Source organism: Mustela nigripes, chromosome 15 (genome assembly GCF_022355385.1).
Source record: "Mustela nigripes isolate SB6536 chromosome 15, MUSNIG.SB6536, whole genome shotgun sequence".
Classification (NCBI taxonomy): domain Eukaryota; kingdom Metazoa; phylum Chordata; class Mammalia; order Carnivora; family Mustelidae; genus Mustela; species Mustela nigripes.
The window spans coordinates 56,817,466-56,841,395 of NC_081571.1; positions in this window are offsets into that span (position 1 = coordinate 56,817,466).

Genomic DNA, 23,930 nt, shown 5'->3' on the forward strand with positions numbered 1-23,930 from the left:
AGGCAGGCAGAGAGAAGGAAGCAGGCTCCCTGCTGAGCAGAGAGCCCGATGCGGGACTCGATCCCAGGACTCTGAGATCATGACCTGAGCCAAAGGCAGTGGCTTAACCCACTGAGCCACCCAGGCGCCCCTGAACTCTCAGTTTTGATTCTCTGGTTCCGTAAGACCGCTGAAAGTTTTGCTCTGTTTCTCTGCACCTCAGCAGTCACTTTCAAGGATCTTGACCCCTCAAGGAGCTACTTCCATAGTTCTTCAGCACTGTTAAATAGGGGTGTGTGTGTGTGTGTGTGTGTGTGTGTTCCTGCTTGTCTGGTTTTCCTACGTACAGTTAGTCTGCTGTAAGCCAGAGAGCAAAGTCCTGCCCTCATTTTAAATGTCACTGATGGGAATTGTACTAAAGTTTCTTTTTCTTCTTCCTTGTTTTGAGTCTTTAGTTTTAACACCGGGAACCAAAAAGGTACTTGTTTGAATTTACTTAGAGTTTAAATGTGTTGTCTCATATTTGGGATTGCTTATGTGTTTCTCAAGGACAGGAGCTCCTATTTCTGACTTCTCCCATATTTCTGACTTCTCCCTACTTACAGAGTAGGTACTCTGGAATAACTGGCCAGTAAATGGGTTTTCTAGTGACCATCTTGCTGGCAAGACATTCCCTCCCCATCCCTCCAGGAACCCAGCTGATTCATTCAGCGTGTCAGCCAGACAGATTTCCTGCCTGAGATAGGACCATCTGCATCCCACTTGCGGAAAAGGAGAGAGGAAGCCAAAAGACAGAGCACATCAATTTCTTCAGCTGTAAAATGAATAGGATGATTCTGGACAGCATCAGAGTTTCTTCAGACTCTAATTGTGACCCTGTTAGCAAACCTACCCTCATTCTTTGGTCCCTTTACTGAGGAGTTTGTTAGAGACATCCACATCTGTGTTTCCCCAGGCCACTGCCATGCTCAATGACAGCTGTGATAAAAGAGACTAGTCTGTGACCTGATTTTTCCATTCACTCTGTCTTCCACTGTATTGGTTTCCCAGGTTTGCCCTAACAAATGGCAATAGACTTGATGGTTTAAAACAAATTAATTTATTCTGTCATAATTTTGGAGGCCAGAAAGTCTGAAATCAAGGTTTCAGCAGGGTTGGTTCCTTCTGGAGGCTCCGAAGGAAAACCATCCTACGCCCCTCTCTTGGTTGCTGGTGGCTGCTGGCAATTCTAGGCATTCCCTGGCTTGTCCCTACACCGCTCCAATCTCTGCCTCCATCTTCCCATCACTGTCTTTCTGTGTCTACCTGTGTCTGCTCCTCTTATAAGGACACCAAACATTGGATTTAGGGCCCATCCTAAACCCAGGTTGACTTCATCTCAAATCCTTGGTTACATCTACCAAGACCCTATTTCTACATTCTGAGGTTCTGGGTAGGCTTGAATTTTTGGAAAACACTCGTTAACCCACTGTAACCAGCAAAATCAACCAAACAAGACATTTGATGAGGGCAATAATTATGTATGTCTTATTCACTGTAGTATCCTCAATGCCTAATTCAAGGCATTTAATATTTGTTGAATGAATGAATGAATAAGGTTGAGATAGGGTCTAGATGGTAGGAACTCAGTACATATGCCAGCTACATTCAAAATAAGATGTTATTCATGGACTGATCTCTTAGAGTGCTTGTTTTTTATGAGTTTTCAATGTATTTATGTAGTTCTATGTCTCAGTGCGTAGGTGGAAATGCAATCCATTAGTGAAAACTGTGTAACTTTGCAGTCTACTTTAAAAAAATTAATCTTTATATTAATTCTTTACTTCCATTTTGTCCTGTCTCCTTTTTCTTTTGCTTTCTTCCTATTTTCTCTAAGAACTCTTCATTATTACGGGTTACAAGGCCTCTGTTTTCTTCTCAAATCTCTTCCTTTGTTATGTTTTTTCTTTTTTTTTCAAAATCCTCATATTTTGCTTTCAAAGGATACGGGTCTGGAATGTAAAAAAATATCTATTTTTTATATAAATATGTATTTCAATATATTCAACAAATGTGTATTTCAGTATAACTTAGATGAAAGGGATCCCGAGGGTTCAGGTAGCTTAATCTGGAAGAAGAGAATGATACCTATTTAGTGATTTTTTTTTTACTGTTTCCCTGAAGAAAGGAGACACAGCTTATTGGGCGTTTTAAATTAGCCGTAAGAGGAAAAGAATCCCATGTTTTCCGGCATATAGTCTTTTAAGGTATTACCGTCGGCATCTCTTCCATCTAATAAACAAGGACATAATGCGGGAGGCGCCATCATACACAACAAGCGGCTAGCCATCCAACTAAGAAATCCTTTCTCACGCTGTTTCCTGCAGAGTAAGATCGTACAGATGCCTGCGAATATCTAAACTTGCTGCCCTGTTTGAACATCCCTATTACCTTGCTGAGCCTCAGATCGAAGTTCTTTGATTTGTTCTCTCAAGCTCCTTAAAGCTTCTTCTGTGCCAGTTTGGAGAGTATTTAGGGATCCTGATGAATATGCTTATTATCTAATACAAAGTGACATAAAACACTCCTGCCACGAACTCTGCCACATCACCATACCCTGCTGAACTCCCTCGATTCATTCGGTACTAGATTAATAGCATTTATGTTATTCATAGATCTCGGTTGACCTTGATCTGCTAGAAACTCCCTCCTTTTTATCTCTGTTCCATACTGGGAAGGTTTTGTCCCACACGAACAATGGTTCTTTTGTACATCAAAGCACATGCCTCCCTTCCCCAACATCCAAGTTTTAATTTTCCTTGCATGCATAATATGTATCTCTCTTCTGTTCAATGTCTGTTACTTCTTACCTATGTTTAATTGATGGATAATAGAATTTTCTATTTATTTTGCAAAAGAAAAGTACTTAAAAATGAACCTTTTAGTATCTGAACAACAACAAAAAGACTGCAGCTCTGTGAATGAAACCAGTTCACAAAAATGGCATTTCTTCTGTTTTTCAAATTGGTGACATACAGATTAGGCAAAGATCTCGTCTCCTACCTCCCTTTATTCAGCATCTTCCAAATAACAGGACTTATTTGCCTTGGAAAGTAAAAGAGTCTCAACCACCCTGAAATATCCCTATTTGGGTTGAGTATCATATAACGTATCTCTATGTATGTTGTATATATGTGTATATATTAAATATATGTGTATATATGTAAACACATATGATTTTTCAGTGAGTAATGATACAGACTCTGGATAAAAGCTTGTCAGCAATAATTGAGAGTTTCATTCACTAAGTCAATTCTGCCATTCCTTTTAGGAAACTTCTTTGAAAATTGCTAATCAAAAACAAACACATGAACAAAACAGAAAATAATCTAATAACAAAAACCTTATAACTTAGAAATTACTTTGTATCATAAATCTTTCCTCCTCTCATTAACATCTTAATTATTAAGTACCTTCGTCAACTGGCTTATTTTTTGTAATTAGTGAATGCTTACCTGTAGTTAGTTGCCCTGTGTAAAATGTTTGCAACTCTGTTCCCCACCAGTTACTCTAGTAGTTGGGTAAAATCTTTTTTTTTTTTTCTTTCAGGGGGTCTAATTCAGAGTGTTCAAACAGTCTCGTGTTTTTACTTCAGGATTCAAATTTTAATTTATTTATTTAATGTGTTTATTGTTCTGGTATATTGCTTCTCTGGGAAGAGATATTCCGTAACTATTGGTGGTAGCAAAACGTGTAATGAAAATTACTTACCATCCTTAAAATGTTTTTCCACATTCTCAAACTTTAGTCTGAAAAAATAACACCTGGACAGCTTTTTTAAAAAAAATGCAGACTCCTGGGCTCCATTTTGAGAAATGCTGACTTAGTAGATGGGGCAGGGGAGGGGTGTTTAGGGGCCAAGCCTACCTTTTAAGAAAACAGCACTCTTGATTCCAGTGTGCTTGGCTGCAGACTGTACTTTGAGAAGCATTTTTCTAAACTATTAGCGAGCAAAGAGCTTAGTCCCACTGCTGGGGAACTAGAGTATGAAGGCTCCATGGGTGCAGTGGAAATATATTCTGGAATGCTAATGGTGCACCTCACGTGCAACACAGAGACACAAAATATATAAACTCTGGTGGAAGAAATACTTGATAGGACTCTTAATACCTTGCCAAAAGTAGGATGGGAAAGCCCTGCCCTGGTGCAGCAGGTAATGTGGAATGAGGAGTGTTGTTGGAGGTGGAAGTGGTAGGACATTATCTTCTTTACTGCTCTTGGGCTTATTTACAATAAACTGCCCCCTCCACCCCCATTACTCATGCAAAAGACCAGGACAGGCTAAAACTGCTCCATGGGGATAAAATTCCTCACCATCTCATCTCTGCTTGTTTTTGTTTTTTAAGTCTTCCCATAATCATACCATTGGGATACTTTGGAAATGAAGTGATTCAATCATTAGTTTTTAACTCCTTCAGGATAAAATGCTCATTTCCTCAGACGAATGGGTGTAGACTATTCATAGTCCAGATCAACATAATTAGTGTAGAGCCTACTTTAAAATTAGGTCATATAGTTAATTGTTTTTATCTACATTTGACTTTGGTTAATTACACAAGCTAATACACGTGAAAGTGCCTGGCACCGAATCTGGCATGTGCTAAGTACTTAGATCCGAATGCTTAGTTAGCGCCCCCTTCTGGATATCTTGCCGCCACCTCAAATTCCGTATAAACCAGATGGAACATCTACTGTGTCTCTTTTCCATATGTTCCCTACACCAACCAGTTACTCAAGCCAGAAAACTTTGCTTTATCCTCGATGTCCCTCCCCCTTCCAAGTCCTGTTGATTTGACTTCCTACATATTCCCTAAACCACCCACTCATTCATTGCTCAGTGAACCAATCATGATCTGTAAGAAGTTTCTGGGCATGTTATATAGGATGGCCCTCAGGTCCAAAGAACTTAACACATACAAGAAACACAGAGGTTCAGCGTGTTAGGGGAAGGAGGCCAGAACACAATGCACCCTTCAAGCCACGTTAGAAGTTCTTGAAATTTTATTCTAAGAACAATGGGTAAAGTTTCAAGAGTTTCAGGCATGGGGGTAACATGATCAGATTTGAGATTTCAAAAAAAATTTTTTTAAAGATTTTATTTATTTAAGAGAGAGAGAGGGAGAGAGAGCAGGAGCGGGGGGGAGGGGCAGAAGCTCCCTGCTCAGCGGGGCGCCCAGTGCAGGGCTGGATCCCAGGACCCTGGGGTCGTGACCTGAGCTAAAGGCTTAACAGTCTGAGTTACCCAGGTGACTCCGGACTTAAGTTTTACAAAGACTGCTTCCTTCCGTCTCTCAGACTCTGTCACCATGTAAGACAAACATGGGTCACAAACCCTCTCCTCTGGTCCCTTTGACCTCTTCTTTCTCCTCTCAAATGCGTGCTCTGCCTTGCAACCAAGCGAAACCCACAAACGAAACCCCTAGGGATCTGATTATATCATTTTCCTGTTTCAAGTCTTTTAATGGTTTCCCAGTGCTCTTAGGATAAAATCCAAATTCCTTGACAGGGCTTCCATGGCTTATGAGTAATATTTACCTTCCCAGGCTCTTCTCTCAACCACTTTCCCTCATACATTCCAGCCACACTGAACATCTTTCAGTTATTCTAACGAACCATGCTCGCTCTCGCCCAGACCTTCCTGTTCTCCATGCCTGGGCACCAGTCCTGCCCAGCTCTGTTTGGACTGGTGAATTCTTTAAGCTTTCTTCTTACAGCCTTTGACTCTGTGGAATACGCCACTGATGATCGCCATCTTTCCCAGTTGTAACATTTATCACATGTGTTCCTACCAGACTGGGGCTCCACCAGTGTCTGTCCTGGTCATTACTTTGACCACAAATCCTCCCACAGCCCCTGCCCCTGCAGGCTCTCAGTAACACGGTCCTGCAGAATGAATGAAGGAGCAGTATCTATCAGCTTCCTTCCCTTTGCCTTTTATATTGTGTCTTCCTTCTGAAGAGTTCATTGGAAAAGGATTATCTCGATAGTAACATACCTGTTTTGAGTTTAGATGGCACATTTTAGTTCTATTTCAGTGTTGGGAATAAAAATAACCAAGTTAAATTTTAGACAGGGATGTGAAAGCTGATGTTAGGCAAACAAGGAAAGATCGAAGAGGAATTTTTTCAGTTCTAAATGGGGGATGCTAAATTAATTGTTAAATACAATCAATATATTCAGTTGCTTAGGGTTTTCACTTATTCCTTTCAGAATCATAATTAATATTTGGAAAAGGCTTTATATTTTATGAAGTGCTTTCACCCAAATGATCTCATTATCCTAAAAATTCTCTATTATCATCACTGGCCTTATAAAGTAGAAAATCAAGGTCTGCCTATGGCGCAAAGTGACACCCCGGCGATAAGTGGTAGGGCAAGGCTTGAACCCATGTCCTGACCTCAAATCCAGTGTTCCTCTACTATATCACATTCCTTCCCTAAATATCTGAAAGCAAAACCAATGTAGTTGGCTACTTCTGGGCATGGTTTTGTGTGTGTGGTAATTTAATCCAATGAAAGTTGAAAATAATTGGGAGGAAAAGAAAAGCAACTGGGAACATGACTGTTATGACTGGGAATGGAACCCGTTTTTGAAATATTTACTTGTAGAAGGAGCAATGGCGGTGGGGCCCATGTGCCATAACTGACTGCCATTCTCATTAAGCAAGTTTCCCACCTGAGGAGGAAGAATCTCCCTGATGGAGGGAGGCCTCTAGCTGCTGTCAGACTTTTCCATTTTTTTTTTTAAAGATTTTATTTATTTATTTGACAGAGAGAGATCACAAGTAGGCAGACAGGCAGGCAGAGAGAGAGGAATGGAAGCAGGCTCCCGGCTGAGCAGAGAGCCCGATGAGGGACTCCATCCCAGGACCCTGAGATCATGACCTAAGCCGAAGGCAGCATCTTAACACACTGAGCCACTCAGGCGCCCCTCAATTTTTTTTTTTTTAAATTAACATATAATGTATTATTTGTTTCAGGGGCACAAGGCTGTGAATCATCAACCTTACACAATTCACAACACTCACCATAGCACATACCCTCCCCAATGTCCAATACTCAGCCAACCTATCCCTCCCCCCCCCGCGCCCCCCCCCACTCCAGCAACCCTGTTTATTTCCTGAGATTAAGAGTCTTTTATGGTTTCTCTTCCTCCCAATCCCATCCTGTTTCATTTTTTGCCTCCCTGCCCCCCACGACCCCCACCCTGCCTTTCAAATTCTTCATATCAGAGAGATCGTATGATAATTGTCTTTCTCTGATGGACTTATATCGCTTATCATAATACCCTCTAGTTCCATCCACAGTGTTGCAAACAGCAAGATTTTGTGTTTTTTGGTTGGCTGCATAGTATTCTGTTAAGAGCAGATCAATCACCAGAGAAGACTGAGAGTGAGCTAGGTTCTTAGTGAGTCTAAAGGGAAGATAGAAGACAGAGGTAAAATAGAAAAGAAAAGACAAGAAAAGAAAAAAAGAAGAGAAGAAAAGAGAAGAGAATACAATAGTAGAGAAGAGAAGAGAAAAGAAAAGGAAAGAAAAAAAGAAAAGAAAAGAAAAGAGAAAAGAAAAGAAAAGAGAACATTCTGCCCTGATGAAACTTCTCATCTGTTGGGGGGAAATGCATAAACCTTCAAAACCTCTACCAACATGATGAGAATAACAACGACTGAATTAATAGCAGATGATTCAGTGAAGAGCCTAGGTCAGGGGTTCTTAGGCTGGAGCTCCTCAGAAGTCCCTCTCAAGTTCTGCTGCTCAGATGACAGCCCAGACCAATGAAGCCAGAATCTTCAAAGATGGAACCCAGGCAAGGGAACCTTCCCAAACCTGCCCAGTGAGTCTAACGTTCTTGTAAATTGGAAGTATGAGAAGCAAAGCCTAGAATACTCTTCGTTTGCTAATTTAATAGAAGTTAGCCCTATCTTAGTTTAATGACCACCGATGTGATGTTTTTGATTATTTTGAGAAATGCTGAAAAATTCCTGAAATATTGAACTGAAAGTTCACTTAAATCTCCTTTAATTCAGTGAGCACATTACAAACAGCCGCTAGAGCAGCCATGAAAGCTCAGCACAGGGCTCGGGGGCTTTATCTAATTTAACTAATTGAATTCTCACAGTCTTGAGGTTTCATTATTAGTCTGTTTGAAGATAATCAACTGAGGTTCAGTTATTATCCAACTAAAGTCACATTGCTGGTAAGGAGTCGTGGAGACAGAATTTGAACTTGCTTGCTTAATTTTGTAGTCATCAGCCTCTATATATTCACTGGGGTGGGGAGAGATGCTATTAAAATAAATGACAGCAAACTTCACTTCCAGAAAGCCTGGGCCTTGCTGTGGTTTACAGCTAGAGGACAGTAGATTCAGGTTGGATTTCTACTACAGTTTTCAAAGTCTGTGAGAATTTTATTTTTAGGCCTCAGGTTTTAAAATTTAAAAAGGGAGGAGAATGTTATTTACAAAGTTTATGGTGTTTTTTTTTTTCCATACATACAGGTCCTTGTTGCAAATCCAAGGAGTTCAAAGAGGTATTTTTTTTAATAAGGATTTTATTCATTTATTTGACAGACAGAGATCACAAGGCAGAGAGGCTGGCAGAGTGAGGAGGAAGCAGGCTCCCTGCTTAGCAGAGACCACCCCCCCCAGGACCCTGGGATCATGACCTGAGCTGAAGGCAGAGGTTTTAACCACTGAGCCACCCAGGTCCCCTCAAAGGGGTATTTTGAGAAAAGTAAATCTCTCCTTTTGGCCCCATCCCGCAACCACTGGATTCCTTCGGAGACAGTGGTCTGGAGAATTTATTGTATTCCAAGGAGAATGAAATGACCATGATTGATTTAGGCTCTTCAAGACTAATTTCCTGGCGTTGGTGACAGGATTAAAACACCATGGCCTGGGACGCCTGGGTGGCTCAGATAGTTGAGCAACTACCCCGTTGAGCAACTGGAGTCCCAGGACGGAGCCCTGCTTCGGGCTCCCCACTCAGCGGGGAATGTGCCTTGCCCTCTGACCCTCCCCTCTCTCATGCTCTCTCTCTCTCAGATAAATAAATAAAATCTTAAAAAAAAAAAAAAAAAAGAACACTATGGCCTAATAGTCAAATAGAAGTTGGAGAATGATCAGTGGATAGTTAAGTAAGAGTGTCTGCCATGGTTTAGAAGACCAGCCACTTACTTAAGCAATGCCAATTGATGTTAGTTTCCAAACTTCTGCTGATATAAACAATGTTCCAGGGAAGAGCTTAAAGAAACGTCATTTTGCACAAGCCCAAGTATTTACATTGGGTAAATTCTTAGAGGTAGAATCTCTGGGTCATAAATATGTGCATTTAAATTTTGGTAGACACTGCCGATTGCTTACCATGAAGGTTGGATTCATTTACACACCCGTGAGCAGCAATAGAATTCTTGGTTCGTTATGTATTTGCCATCATTGTACTTCGCCAGATTTTTTGAACTTTGCCAATCTGATGGGTGAAAAATGGAATTTCCATATAGTTTTAATTAGTGTTTAAAAATCATTCTTCAGGGGCGCCTGGGTGGCTCAGTGGGTTAAAGCCTCTGCCTTTGGCTCAGGTCATGGTCTCAGGGTCCTGGGATCGAGCCCCACATTGGGGTCTCTGCTCAGCAGGAATCCTGCTTCTCTCTCTGCCTGCCTCTCTGCCTACTTGTGATCTCTGGTTGTCAAATAAATAAATAAAATCTTTTTAAAAAATCATTCTTCATTGGAAGATCTTTTTATATTTTTAGAGATATTTGTATTTACTCTTGACTTAGCTGTTTCTAAATTTTGCTTACTTTTTATTGGACTTTTCTTATCAATATCTGGAAGTTCCTGATGTTAGATAATTACATATTTTTAAAATATGAACTGCAAGTATTATTGTTTTTGGCTGTGTGTGTGTGTGTAAATATTACCTCTCTGATTATTAACTAGACAGACTACAGATTAAAATCTTTTACCCTACTCTTTACAAATATATATAGGGCAATATTTTCAGAATAGCTGTAAATTTTCAGTAAACCACACATATGTTTAACCATCTATATCCATAAGGTCTCTAATTGTGTTTCTATAAAGTAAAGCTTAATAGTGTTTTAAAAAATTTTGTTTTTAGTAATTTTTATTTCTTTATTTTTATGTAACTTTGACTATAATTCTTTTTTCTTTATTATATTTAAATGATTAGATCCAAAATGAGTTCCTTACGACCATAGATATGGTGTCTCAAAAGCATTTTCTGCAAACTATTTTACATTACATCACATAATAAATATGTACATCTAGTGTTTTAATCTCCCTACTTGTTACGAGTATGCAGTCTATCCCAAGAATGCTATTTTTCTTTCTTTTTTAATACTTAATATCCTACTCACCTATTTCTCACAACCACTCCCCTCCCCCAGCAACCACCAATTTTTTGTCTGTATCTATGAGCTTGTTTTTTTGTTTTGTTTTGTTTGACTTGTTTGTTTTAGATTTCACTTATAAGTGAGATCACGTTTGTTTTTCTCTGACTTATTTTACTTAGCGTGACACTCTCAAGGTCCATTTGTGTTGTCCCAAATGGCAAGATTTCATTCTCTTTTTTGGCTGGGGAATATTTCATTGTATATATTATATACATGCCACGATTTCTTTATCCATTCATCCATTGATGGACCCTTAGGTTGCTTCCATATCTTGGCTGTTATAAATAATGTTGCAATAAATGTGGATGTATTTATCTTTTGAATTACTGTTTTTGGTTAATTGGTATAAATACCCAGAAGCAGAATTGCTGGATCCTATGGTAGATCTACTATGGTTTTTTTTTTAAGATTTTATTTATTTATTTGACAGAGATCACAAGTAGGCAGAGAGGCGGCAGAGAGAGAGGGGAGGAAGCAGGCTCCCCACTGAGCAGAGAGCCCGATGCAGGGCTTGATCCCAGGACCCTGAGATCATGACCTGAGCTGAAGGCAGAGGCTTTAACCCACTGAGCCACCCAGGCACCCCTCTACTTTTAGTTTTTCAAGGAAACTTTATAAAGTTTTTCAGAGTGGCTGCTCCAATTTACAATCTCACTGAAAGTGCACAAGGGTTCCCTTTTCTTCATATTCTTGCCAACACTTGTTACTTCTGATCTTTTTGATGATAGTCATTCTGACAGGTGTGAGGTCATATATCATTGTGGTTTTGATTTGCATTTCCTGGCTGATGAGTCAGGTTGACCATCTTTTCATTTACCTATTGGCCATCTGTATTCTTTTTGGAAAATGTCTACTCAGATCTTCCACCCATTTTTTTTCTTTTTCTTCTGCCCATTTTAAAATCAGGTTGTTTTTCCTATTAAGTTATATCAATTCTTTATAAATTTTGGATATTTACCTCTTATCTGACGTATGATTTGCAAATATCTTCTCCCATTTCCTAGGCTGCCTTTTCATTTTGTTGATGCTTTTTTTTTTTTTTTTTTTTTTTGCTGTGCAGAAGCTCTTTAGTTTAATGGGCCCCACTTACTTATTTTTGCTTTTGGTGTCAGAGTCAGAAAATCATCACCAAAACCTGTGTGGAGGAGCATACTGCCTATGTTTTCTCCTAGGAATTTGGTGGCTTCAGTTCTTAGGTTCAGGTCTTTAATGTACTTTGAGTTAAATTTTGTCTATGGTGTAACTCAGTGGTCCAGTTTCATTCTTTTGTACGTGGCTGTTCAGTTTTCCCAACACCTTGTATTAAAGAGACTATTCCCTATTGTAAGCATGTACCACCAACATTATTCCCAGTTTATGTTTGGCACCTTGACTTGATTTATATTACACACAAACACATTTATAATATTGTTATGTCATCAAATTTAATTCTCAACTTTTATAAATATTAGAAAGATTTGCCTGCTCAAAGATTACTTAAAATTTTCAATACTTCTTTCCTAATGTCCTTAACATTTTCATGTTTAAATCTGAACTGGGATTTCTTTTTTTTATTTAATTAAAAAATTTTTTAAATTAGCATATAATGTATTATTAGCCCCAGAGGTACAGGTCTCTAAATTGCCAGGTTTACACACTTCACAGCACTCACCATAGCACATACCCTCCCCAATGTCCATAACCCCACCCCCCTCTCCCTATCTTCCTCCCAGCGGCAACCCTCAGTTTGTTTTGTGGGATTAAGAGTCTCTTATGGTTTGTCTCCCTCCCGATCCCATCTTGTTTCATTTATTCTTTATTACCTCCCAAACCCCCCACGTTGCATATTAGAGAGATCAGAGAGATCTTATGATAGTTCCTTATTCAGAGAGATCTTATGATAGTTGTCTTTCTCCAACTGACTTATTTTGCTAAGCATAATACCCTCTAGTTCCATCCACATTATCGCAAATGGCGAGATTTCATTTCTTTTGATGACTGCATAATATTCCACTGTATATATAGATAAAGAAGATATATATAGATAGATATATCTATATATAGATACTTATCTATATATAGATACCTATATCTATATGCCAGTACCTATCTATATATAGATACATATCTATCTATATATATATATACCAACCACATCTTTATCCATTCATCTATTGATGGACATCTAGGTTCTTTCCATAGTTTGGCTATTGTGGATATTACTGCTATAAACATTTGGGTGCATGTGCCTCTTTGGATCACTACATTTGTATCTTTAGGGTAAATACTGAACTGGGATTTCTTTTAATGGAAGTTATGAAGTAAGGAATCCAAAAATTTTTTCCCTGATTGCTACCTGGTGATATCCAATAGTTTTATCAAACACTATTTCTCCATTGATTTGAAGTATTACTTATCAAATATTAAGATCTTTTACATTTATTTCTGCAATTTCGATTCCATTCTGTTGATCTATTTTTATGTTCATATGACAGAACCGTGTTGTTTAGAATAACTGGAGCTTTATATTTGACTTGATATCAAGGAGGGCTAGTCTTCATTGACCATTATCGTTTCAGAAATTTTGTAGTTTTTTTACTGTCTTAGCTTTAAATTTTTATTTAAATTAACCAGAAAACCGTTCAGTTTATCTAGTTAAAATATTCCATGTGTATGATGATTACAATTAAGCTACATTTGTAAACTAACTTAGAAAAATCCCAATTGATATTTTGCCTTTCTACCAAAGGGTATGGCATATTCTTCTGCTCGAGTATAAATTTGAATTTCTTCTTTTTTTGGTTTTTGGTCTTTAGAGTTGGTCAAAATGTTCCCTGAAGGCGCTCATCAGTTTTGGGGCTGCCAATATTTAGGGGGAAAAAAGCAGAGCAGGTAAATGAATCCTAGCAATGCCAAGTCTGTTTTTTGTTCCAAGAGACTGGGCTGAGAAATATAACTGAAGTCGTTCTTGCTGTTTCCCAGCACTGTTTGGAAAACCCTGCTAATGAATCCTGGGGCTGTATTTCCAAGGATGAGTCTGATGTGCTGTGGCCTTGGGACTCCAGTAGCAATGCCAAGCCACCCAGTTCAGGTAACGCCATGACAATCAGCAAATTAATATTTCCTAACAAGTCTCTCTCTCATAACAACAGTCGAAAAGGACAACCTAAACAAATATTTATTTACTCGTATAGATCTTGTCTTCACTTCTGCAAATGAAACCTGAAGCTTTTTGAAGTCAACACCCTGAGGAATGGAAACATCTTTATGCATGTTGGGCATGTGCCATTCTCACTTGTGTCATTGTTTTGGGAAATACAAAGATTCTGGCCAAATAGGCCTTTCAGTTTGTGAGGAGCCACTGGGCAAATCTTATGAAAGTGTTCTCACTTTTCTGCGTGCTCTGACTTGCCATGAAGTGAAGGACTTCTCATAGTTAACCAAACTTTCTGGATTCCTCACTGCTTTAAGTTTTAAAAGGGCCAGTTTCTCCGACGTGTACACCCCTTACTTGGAACTGTTCCTGTTTTGGCAACATGTCGGCCAACACCTGTGTTCCAGAGATCAAGCTTTTTTTTTTAAGATTTTATTTATTTATTTGACACAGAGAGAGAGATCACAAGTAGGCAGAGAGGCAGACAGAGAGAGAGGGAGAAACAGGCTCCTCACTGAGCAGAGAGCCCGATGCGGGGCTCGATCTCAGGACCCTGGGATCATGAACCGAGCCGAAGGCAGAGGCCCTAACCCACTGAACCACCCAGCACCCCAATCAAGCGTTTTAAAATTTCTTCTCTTAAGTATATGTTTAATTGATTGTATGTTGGGGATGAATGGAAAATTTGAGTTTAGTGCTCCATTAACTTTATTAATTTGTACAGATATTTAATTTGGGGGAAACATCCTAAAATGTATTTGCTACACTCATTTTTTGCTGTGTGTCTGCACGAGTCCAGTCAGTTCCCGTGGGAGCCGTATAAGTCGATATGAGTTCCATGAGCAGATAAAAGCGGGGCTCTGGCTGCTCTTGATTTATTTGATGCTTCATAATTATGGAGACTCAGTCCACTATCTGCCTGTTAATTTGGCCAGCTCTACGTGTTTTTCTTGTTGCTTGTTTTGATTTGATTAGTTTTGTTTCTAGCGCTCTAGAAAGAATCAGAAAGAAGGAGTGACTGTTTTGGTGACTTGGTCCCAAGCCCCAAATCAAACAGGGTAATGGGATAGAGAGGGACTAGAGGTGGGTGATATGTTTAGCTGGTGTGTTCAGGGAAAGGCAGAATGTCTGAACAGGGACATGGACTGTTGAGGGAGCTGGTCACAGGTAGGTCTAGGACAAAGATTCCCAGGTAGAGGAACAGCTAGGGCAAGGCGATAAGGTAAAGCGGAGCTTAGCATATTCAAAAGAAAGGAGGAAGGCCAGTGTATCGGGAGCTGGAGGTGCAAAGGTGAGGGGCCTGGGAGATGGGGTTAGAGCAGGTATGGTGCGCAGCATCTGACATACTCCCAAGGACACCTACTTCCTAGTGTTCACACCCTTGTGCAATGCCTTCCCCTTGTGTCTGGGCTGGACTGAGTGACTCACTTCTAACAAACAGCACATGGCAAAGGTGATGGAATACCACTTCTGAGACCAGGTTGGGAAAACCTGTGACTTCCTTCTTGCACTCTCTCTCTCCCCTTTCCTCTGCCTGTTTTTCTGACTCACTCTGGTGAAACAAATCGCAAAGTTGTGAGCTGCCCTAGAGAGAGACCCATGTGGTAAGGAACTGGAGGCATGTTTGGCCTATAGTCAGTAAAGAACGGAGGTCCTCAGACCAACAGGCCATGATGCACTGAATCCTGCCAACAAGCATGTGGATGCGCAGAGGATCCTCTCCCACTGAGCCCTGAGATGACTTGCAGCCCTTTCTGTCACCTGGAAGGCAGCCTGGAAGGGCCCTGAAACGGAGGACCCGGCTGAGCTACTCTTGGGTTCTTTACCTACAGAAACTGTCAGGTAGTAAATATTATTTCAAGCCTCTGCGTTTTGGGGATAATACATTACTCAGCAATAGATAAACAATGCAGGTGGGTAGGGCCAGATCACATGGAGATTTGAAGGCCATGGTAATGAGTATGGATTCTCTTTCACTGCAGTGCAGGGAAGGCTGTGATCACTTTTAAAAAGATATCTCTGCGGGTGCCTGGGTGGCTCAGTGGGTTAAAGCCTCTGCCTTCGGCTTGGTCATGATCCCAGGGTCCTGGGATTGAGCCCCAAATCAGGCTCTCTGTTCAGTGGGGAACCCGCTTCCCTGCCCCCGTCTGCTTACCATTCCACCTACTTGTGATCTGTCAAATAGATAAATAAAATCTTTAAAAAAAATAAATAAAATGATTACTCTGACTGATGCATGGGGAATGGAAAGCACAGGGACAAGAGCCGGAACAGTAAAACCAACCAGGAAGCTCTCAGGGAAATTTAAATGGCAAAGGGTCAGAGTTAAGAAGTATTTGTGCCTGATGCTGTTATGTCTTGCTGAGGAGCGCATATAGGAGATAAGGGAAGCAGGAATTACCAGTCATCGGTAATGACTGTACATCTTTGACTTGATCAATATTTATGTTGATGATAGTAAGTCTATGTGGAAGTTAAATGGGGAAATGTCAGGGCTTCAGATGAGTCCATGTATGTCTGGAGGATAGGTGGGGAAGGTCTTTGGGGGAATCTATTTCCATGAGGGCTCTGAATCCTCTTGAGAAAGAAATATCCCAAGAGAGGTCAAAATGCTCTCATTTGGTTGACAGAAAACAGGCCAGAATTAGAGAAGGCTGATGATCTTATATAGAGCATCTTCTCCTCTGACTTGGTCTACATTTTCTAGGGTAAAGGGAATACAATAACAGCTTCCATAAACATGAAAATAAACACTTTCCAGAAATATCCATTACCCCTGGTGCCAACCGTTTTGGAGAATGAGAAGATGGTGGACTCAGCACAGAGATCAAACCTATAATATGAGGAAGACTTGACTTGGATGTTGATGAGTCTTAGCAATATGTAAGTCTCCTTGTCAACCATTGGTGATGGCCACTTCTGTGAATGATAGTGAGGTAGCTGCCGTGTTTGGCTTCAGCAGTGATAGGAGCTGTCACTACAGAATAGACGAGAAAGAAAATGGTAAATATGAAACTATAGCCAAGAAGACCCATATTGGGGACTTTTTCCTTGTTGAAAAATTTGAAGTGGGTTGCATTTGCTCAACTGGGATGGATTTGGAAAATACTGTTACCATGACCGTATTTTTATCTCCAGGGTATGTTCTATGGAAAACAGGAGTTGCAAGAGTGACTTAAAAGGACTTCTGTGTCAGTTGGGAAACTGTTGCCAAGAACATTAGCTAGTGAGCCACGCAATGCTCATATATTGATAATATTTACCATTTTAGTCAAAAAATTCATGTGCTTCCACTTTCATGTTCAAAGGACTGACATAGTTGATTGTGTTCCCTACCTTAGCCCAGTTTCTTAGGAAGATCTCAGATAAATTTTACTCTCAAGTATATGTGTGGAATATTTGATTTCTTCTCAGGTATAGTTTGTTTTTTTAAAACTCATTTCTTAATCTTATTATGATGAAGTCTTTTTCTGTGAGGTCTTTTTCTGTGAGTTCTTTCAACTTCTTTTTTCTTTTGAGAAAAGCAGCATTTTAAGGTAACACAAGGTTGTATTATAAATGCCCTAAGTGTTTTCTATACTGTGCAATATGGCTCAAGGATTTTTCCATACAGCACCAACCCTTTTAATTTCAAATAGTTCTCATTTCTAAATAGGAAAAATAAATTAAACTGGTTATATTGAGCTCTTCTGTCTTTTGCCTTTTTTTTTTTTTTTCAAACATGAATGTTTGGGATACCAGGATTTTGAGAGCTGAACATTCTTAGACAAATCATACAGCCTAAGCAAGGTTAGAGACTTTTTTGGAAGGAGAAAGTTGTTGACTGAGGAAAAGGAGTTGAAAAGAAGTTCTGAACTGGAAATATTTTCACATAAATACCAAATATTGCTTTAATAGAGCCAGATTAAAAAACTTAATGTGATATTGAGATCTTTTTTCCCCCAAACCACTCTTTTCTTTTAAAAGAAAAGTATATGGCATAGTACATGGCATTGTTTTTCCCTAATACACTATTTTTACTTTTGATATGATTCAGGCAGTCAGCAAACTTGATGACATAGAAAAAAATTACTATTTCTTGAAATTTCAGATATGATAGGGTAAAATGACTAAACATGTATTATTTAGTAGGGATATAGGAGGGATATAGGGATAGGAGGGATATAGAGTATTTTATGTCACTATTTTAAAAAATTTCCACACTCTTATCTACTACTCTTGTGTTAGAAATTAATTAATATCATATATAATTCATTTAGGACAACTGATGGGAATAAAAGAACCTGGAAAGAGCTACTCTTGTCAAAATTAAATAATACTCAGGGATCTCTTCCTGTTTGGTACCCCAGACCTGACCCTATCCTTAACCAGGATGAGTTATTTACTCCCCCAAAATGTTCCAGTCGGCTTAGGTACTGCCTGAAAAATTAAGAGCTTGTGATATATTCAATGGCCTCTGGAATCATGCCAACCTAAAAGGTTTTTTTTTTTTAATCTCTTTCACACATGGATAATCTATTCCTTGTTGATTTTGTACTTGTTGGATTTGTTGCTTCTGACTTTAGACTCAAAAGGCAATTTATTTTCCTTATTTAGAAAATCTCAGAGGACAATCTCACTACAGTTCCTAAATAATTGTCTCAATAATTTCTATAGGATGAACAATTAGTGAGAATGCCTTTTTTCTTTCTCTAACTTAATTTTCAGACTGAACTATTAACTCTTCTTTTTCCATGTTAGTGAATGTCAGACAGACAAGACTACATTATATTAACCTATTAACTTCTTACCAGAAAGTTCCTGATCTAAGTTTCTAGTTTGCTTAATATAAGATTATTGGATAAATGAATTAATGAGTAAGAGAAACAATCTCCCTTCAAATTGAACCTTTCAGATCTGGTTCGTCTTCTCCCTCCATTACAAATTTAGAAGTTCACTGACTTATTCAGGAATATTTCTCCCACAGTCTGAAGCATAGTTGACCAATGACATATGCTACCTAAATGTGACTTTCAGGTTTTATAACCAGACAACGACCCTACAGACTTAGAGTAGGTCTGTTGTGAACATTCTGTCTCTGGCCAACTACCTATGTATGCTAAAAATGTCCAAAGTGTTCTGGGATATGTTTCATACTGAATCTTGCCTTGTACAAATTTAGTCTAAGCTTGACAGTTTTCTTTGGAGTGTTGCTATATAAAATAGTGACATACTATAAGCCACATAAGGTTACAAATGTTCTCAATTACATAGGCATTAAACATTTTTTTCTCCTATGGGACTTGAACTCATGACCCTGAGAACAAGTCTTGAGCCAGACCAAGAGCTGCACACTTAACCGACTGAGCCACCTGGGTGGCCCCAAAAGAAAGACACTAAATATTTAAAGATAACTTTTAAGGACTAGTATCATTTTGTGGCATCTTTAATGTTAATGTTATAAAAACTGGCACTGTATATAAATGAACCAATATTTGTATATCTACAAAAAATATTATATCGGTTTCACTTGAGATAGAATTCTCTTGAAAACCAATCACTAGTATTCTTTTTGAACACACTTTGTTATGGTTAGAAAGTTACATGTTCTGCTCAGATTCATAACCAAATTTAAGAAGGCTTAAATGTTTCCTGAAAGCCAGCCTGAGCTACAAACCTCTGTCATGATCTACTCTGTTTTAGAATACGCTCCATCTTAGAGCAAAACACAACAATCTATCAAGAGTTTTCAACTTGAATGAGAGGTTTTATAAATGATCAGGTCAACTGACCATTTCAACAGATGGAGAGAAGAGTCATGGTTGCCAACTGAGAGGGTTTTTTTGTTTTGTTTTGCTTTGTTGTTGTTGTTTTTTTTTTTTTTGTTTTGTTTTTTTTTGTTAAGTAACTCTACAGCCAACACGGGGCTTAAACAACTTACAACCCCAAGATCAAGAGTCATGTGTTCCACTGACTGAGCGAGCCAGGTGCCCCTGCCAACTGAGAAGTTTTTAAAAGATGAAATGAGCTCCTTATTTACTGACTCAATGTTGTGATGGACTACAGGGGATCAGTTTCAGTATTTTTTGAAGGCTTTCGTGACTTGGGAGATGGCTGTGCTCACCAAAACAAAATTTGAAAAATTTACAGTAAAATATACATTTTAGAGTTCATTTGTCCCATGAAATCTGTTAATATGCTAACATTAAAAGCTCTAATTATTCTTCTATAAAATAAGGGAGTTGGACTAAATGAGTTCTCAAGACTATTTGAATTCTAAAATTCAATGATTTAAACATATAGCTGCCATTGCAATCTTAAAATTTATAAGATGTGGTAGATGCTTGATATTTGAAAGGATTATGGTCTATGATCTTCATCAATTTCCCAGTTCTAGTGTATGGAAATACGTCACATTTCCTAAGTATATCTTCATGATACAAAATAACAGTCTCTTCAATATTAACTCAAGTTTTATATCTCACTTCATGGACATTAAAAAAAGTTGAGTATGCATGATAAGAGAGAGAAAAAGAAAGATTCATTCTTATGGAAGTTCTGGGGTATTTTCTAGATATGACACCTGCCTTTGCATCATTATGATCTTGGAAATTGAAAAAAGGATAGTTCCTCAGGCTTTATCTCAGATCCATGGATTCAGAATCTGCCTGACAAGTAGGTAAGTACCCAGATAGGTATGGTTTTACAAAACTATGATTCTGATACATAGCTCGATTTAGGAAATATACAAAGCTCTAGCTAAGTGATTCACTTGAAACTACCAGCTACATCATTTGATCTCTTCAGAAAATCACATGTCACAGTTGTGAGTTATTCTACAAGATTTTATACCTCAAGTATTTACACCCCGAATGGCAAAGTTCTACATTCAAGATTTACAGTGGGGAGGTGGTAGGAATCCCGTATTCTGTTTGGGCTATCGCACATCTTTAGGGATGTTAAGTTTGGGGCTGTATGTTTACAACAGGAACATTGACCCCACAAGTTTGAAATCTAGCACACTGATTCCATGCTAATCTTTCTTAGGGAAAACTTGTCCGTGAGTTTGGGTAACAGGGAAAGGAGATCCTTGAAAAGCAATATGATTCTTTTATTATCTACCTCTAGATTTACAAAGAATTAAATGAATCTCAGTTTTTATGGGTAATATTTACAGTATACATTTTTATTCCTAATCCAAATTTATATATTTTTATGTACTGGTCAGCTGACTTTTACATTACTGATTGAATATCTATGCTAATTTTTAAAAATATTATTTGCTTTCACGTTAGAGTAGAAATTACCCCAATACCTAAGGATATAAATACAGTCAAAGAGGGTTGAAGGCCCCTGGGTGGCTCAGTCAATTAAGTGTCCCATTCTTGATTTAGGCTCAGGTCATGATCTCAGGGTGGTGAGATCCAGCCTCATCAGGCTCTATGCTCAGTGGAGTCTGCAGAAGATTCTCTCTCCCTCTCCCTCTGCCCCTCCCCCTGCTTAAATAAAGAAATAATTTTTTTTTTTTTTTAAAGAAGATTGGGTTTATCACCCCACAAAACAAGTATTTAGTAAGATTCTAAGGGTTTGTTTACTTTTTTGGATGTAAGCACTAGTTTCAAATAGCATTGTAAAATGGAATTTTGTTATGAAAAGAGGCGTTTGTTTGTGCCAGCCTACATTTAAAAGAGTGCCCAGCACATAGTAGAGGCTCAATGATAATTTATGGCGTAGTTGAATATGTTTGAATTGAGTTTTGATAATGAACACTATTTTGAAAGTTTTTTTTAATTTCATTTGTGGTCACTCAAATTTTTTTGGATGATTAACCTGAATGCTAGGGGTATATCTGGCTTCAAGGATTTCAGAAACTGAAATAGTGTTGTTGGACCTACTGTCCCCACTCTGCTTCTCTCTCCTGGTTGGTCACATTTTTCCTATTTTAAATGCATTTCCTCCACATAGTGAGAGGAGGTGGTCATGGCCACAGGCTACTTTAAGTTAGTGGACCCTGGAGGGAAGAGGGGGTTCCTCCCTTCACAGGGTCCATATATAATGTCCCAAGAGAAGGACTTTTATTCATCTGGCTTGAATCACCTGCCCATCCGTGGACCAAGCACAATGTCCAAGGAGATGCTCTGCTAGCCAGAGATCTGTGACTAAGGGCATGTGTGACATCTGTGACTAATCAGTTGTGATTACCAGGTGGAACCACACAGAGTGGGGAGCAAGAGGGGAGCAGTAGTTCCCCAAAAGAAGTAGGGGTGTTGCTACAAGAATGTTGATAATGAGACTAGGCAGACAAAATCAATAAGTATCAGCCCCCACCTTTCTATTTGCCAGGGTGGGAGCTAATCAGTGGTCTCTCTGCTCTGAGGATACTTAGTGAAGTAGAGAAGATTCTGGAAGCTGACAAATAGCAATCCAAAGGGAAGAGTTCTAGCGGGGAACATCTATAGTGCCGCGGCCCAGAGAACACCACTCAGCTTGGGAGAGACTAGAACGCCTTCTCAGGATGCCATAAAGAGTTGGCAGTGAGTGTGTATGGGGCACACAATCAATATTCGTGGGGTCAGCAAATGAAAGAATGTTGAACTAGCATTTGAGGAGAGCGATCAGTTTGTACAAAGGCAGAGGCTGTGAAGGCCTGTTGTATTTGGGGAATGGTGAGGTCATTGTATCTGGCCTTTTAAACGAGAGGCATTTGGAAGAGAAGGCAGTGGAAGAGCTGAGTCTTGAGCGCTTATATGGCCATTCATTTATTCAGCAGATACTGTTTGAGTACCAGTATCTCCCAGGAGCACATTATAAAAAATTAAGAAATATATAATAAATCAAAAACAATGGAGCTGAATTTTATTTGGAACGTGGTGAGGAAGAGTGATGCGATCAGATTTGAGGTTTAGAAAGATGATTCAGGCTGCCGTGTGTGATTGTCTCTTACCAAGGAAAGCTAAACTGTTTGTTCATTTACTCACTTATTCTTCTCATTTATTCATTCCACTGTAGCATGCCCGCTTTCCAAGTCTTTTGATTCCTTCATTATTAACCACGATAGCTCTGGCATTTCTACCCATTTAATAAGAGCTATGCTAGGAACATCTTCGTGCCTTCTCCCTGGATCCTTGCTGCCATGTTAGATTCCGGATCACAGAAGAGGGCTGCTGGAGCAGAGACTCTTTCTAAGCTGGCCGGGTATATGGTCTGCTCCTACTGATGAAGTTTTTCTCAGAACTTGTTCCCATACTCTTCCAGTTCCTCCTGGTACATCATGGGGTCCTGCAGCAATATTAAAGTATAATCTCTTTGTTCGCAGACACGATACTTCTTCAGCGGGAGTATATTTTGACTTAGCTCTATGGGTCTGGTGGCCAGGAGGTAGAAGCAGACCAAGAGCGGTGTGTGACTGTGTTAGGCAGAATTTTCTTAATTTTTGAGAAAGGGAGGTCTATCACTAGCTTTTAAACTTTTTTTTTTTTTTAAGATTTATTTATTTATTTATTTGACAGAAAGAGATAACAAGCAGGCAGAGAGGAGTGGGCTAACTTCTGCAGGCCCAGTGGACTTAGGAAGATGTGAGGAGTCAAGATCTTGTTTTTAATGTATCAATTCAACCATCCCCATCCCATATCTTAGGTTCCCATTACTGCTGAATCAGGGCCCTGACCTTGGAGTAGTGAACGGGACAAGGTGGAAAATACCACGTTTCCTGGAGCTCTGCTACTCTTGAATTAAGTCCTTGGTCTAATCCTAAAATTTTCATATCTTCACATTGTAAAAGATGAGAGTCATTTTTTTTTTTTTTTAAAGAAGGAAAGAGGGAGGTGGAGAGAACAAGCACACATGAGCTTATGGGCCTAGGATGGGGGTGAAGGGGCAGAGGGAGAGGGATAAAGAGAATCTTAAGCAAGCTCCACACCCAGCCTGTAGGCAGGACTTGATCTCAGGACCATGAGATCATGATCTGAGCTGAAATCATGAGTTGGTCCCTTAACGGACTGAGCCACCCAGGTGCCAAGACTATTTTTATATACTGCTTAAGGAGGCCCCTGGCTTGAACACTTATATTTTAATTGGTGGTTAATTACTCTCAGCTCTTTACTGGCTTTCCCCAAAGCATCAGTTGATTCCAGGTGTCTGATGTATTGTATCAGCTCCCATGTCCCCTTCCACTGGGGCATAGACTCAGGTGGCCATAAGTAAGGGTTTTAACAAGTTTGCACTGTTATCCTCTGAGCGGCTTTTGGAGCTCCCCCACTACCAGTGAGGGGGGTCCTTATGGCCAGCAGGCCAGCTGCTCATCCATAATTAAAATTCCACTTCAAGTCAGCTTCCTTAGACCACACCGGACTCCTGGAAAGCAGAATCTGAGACTGATTCGGGGCAGG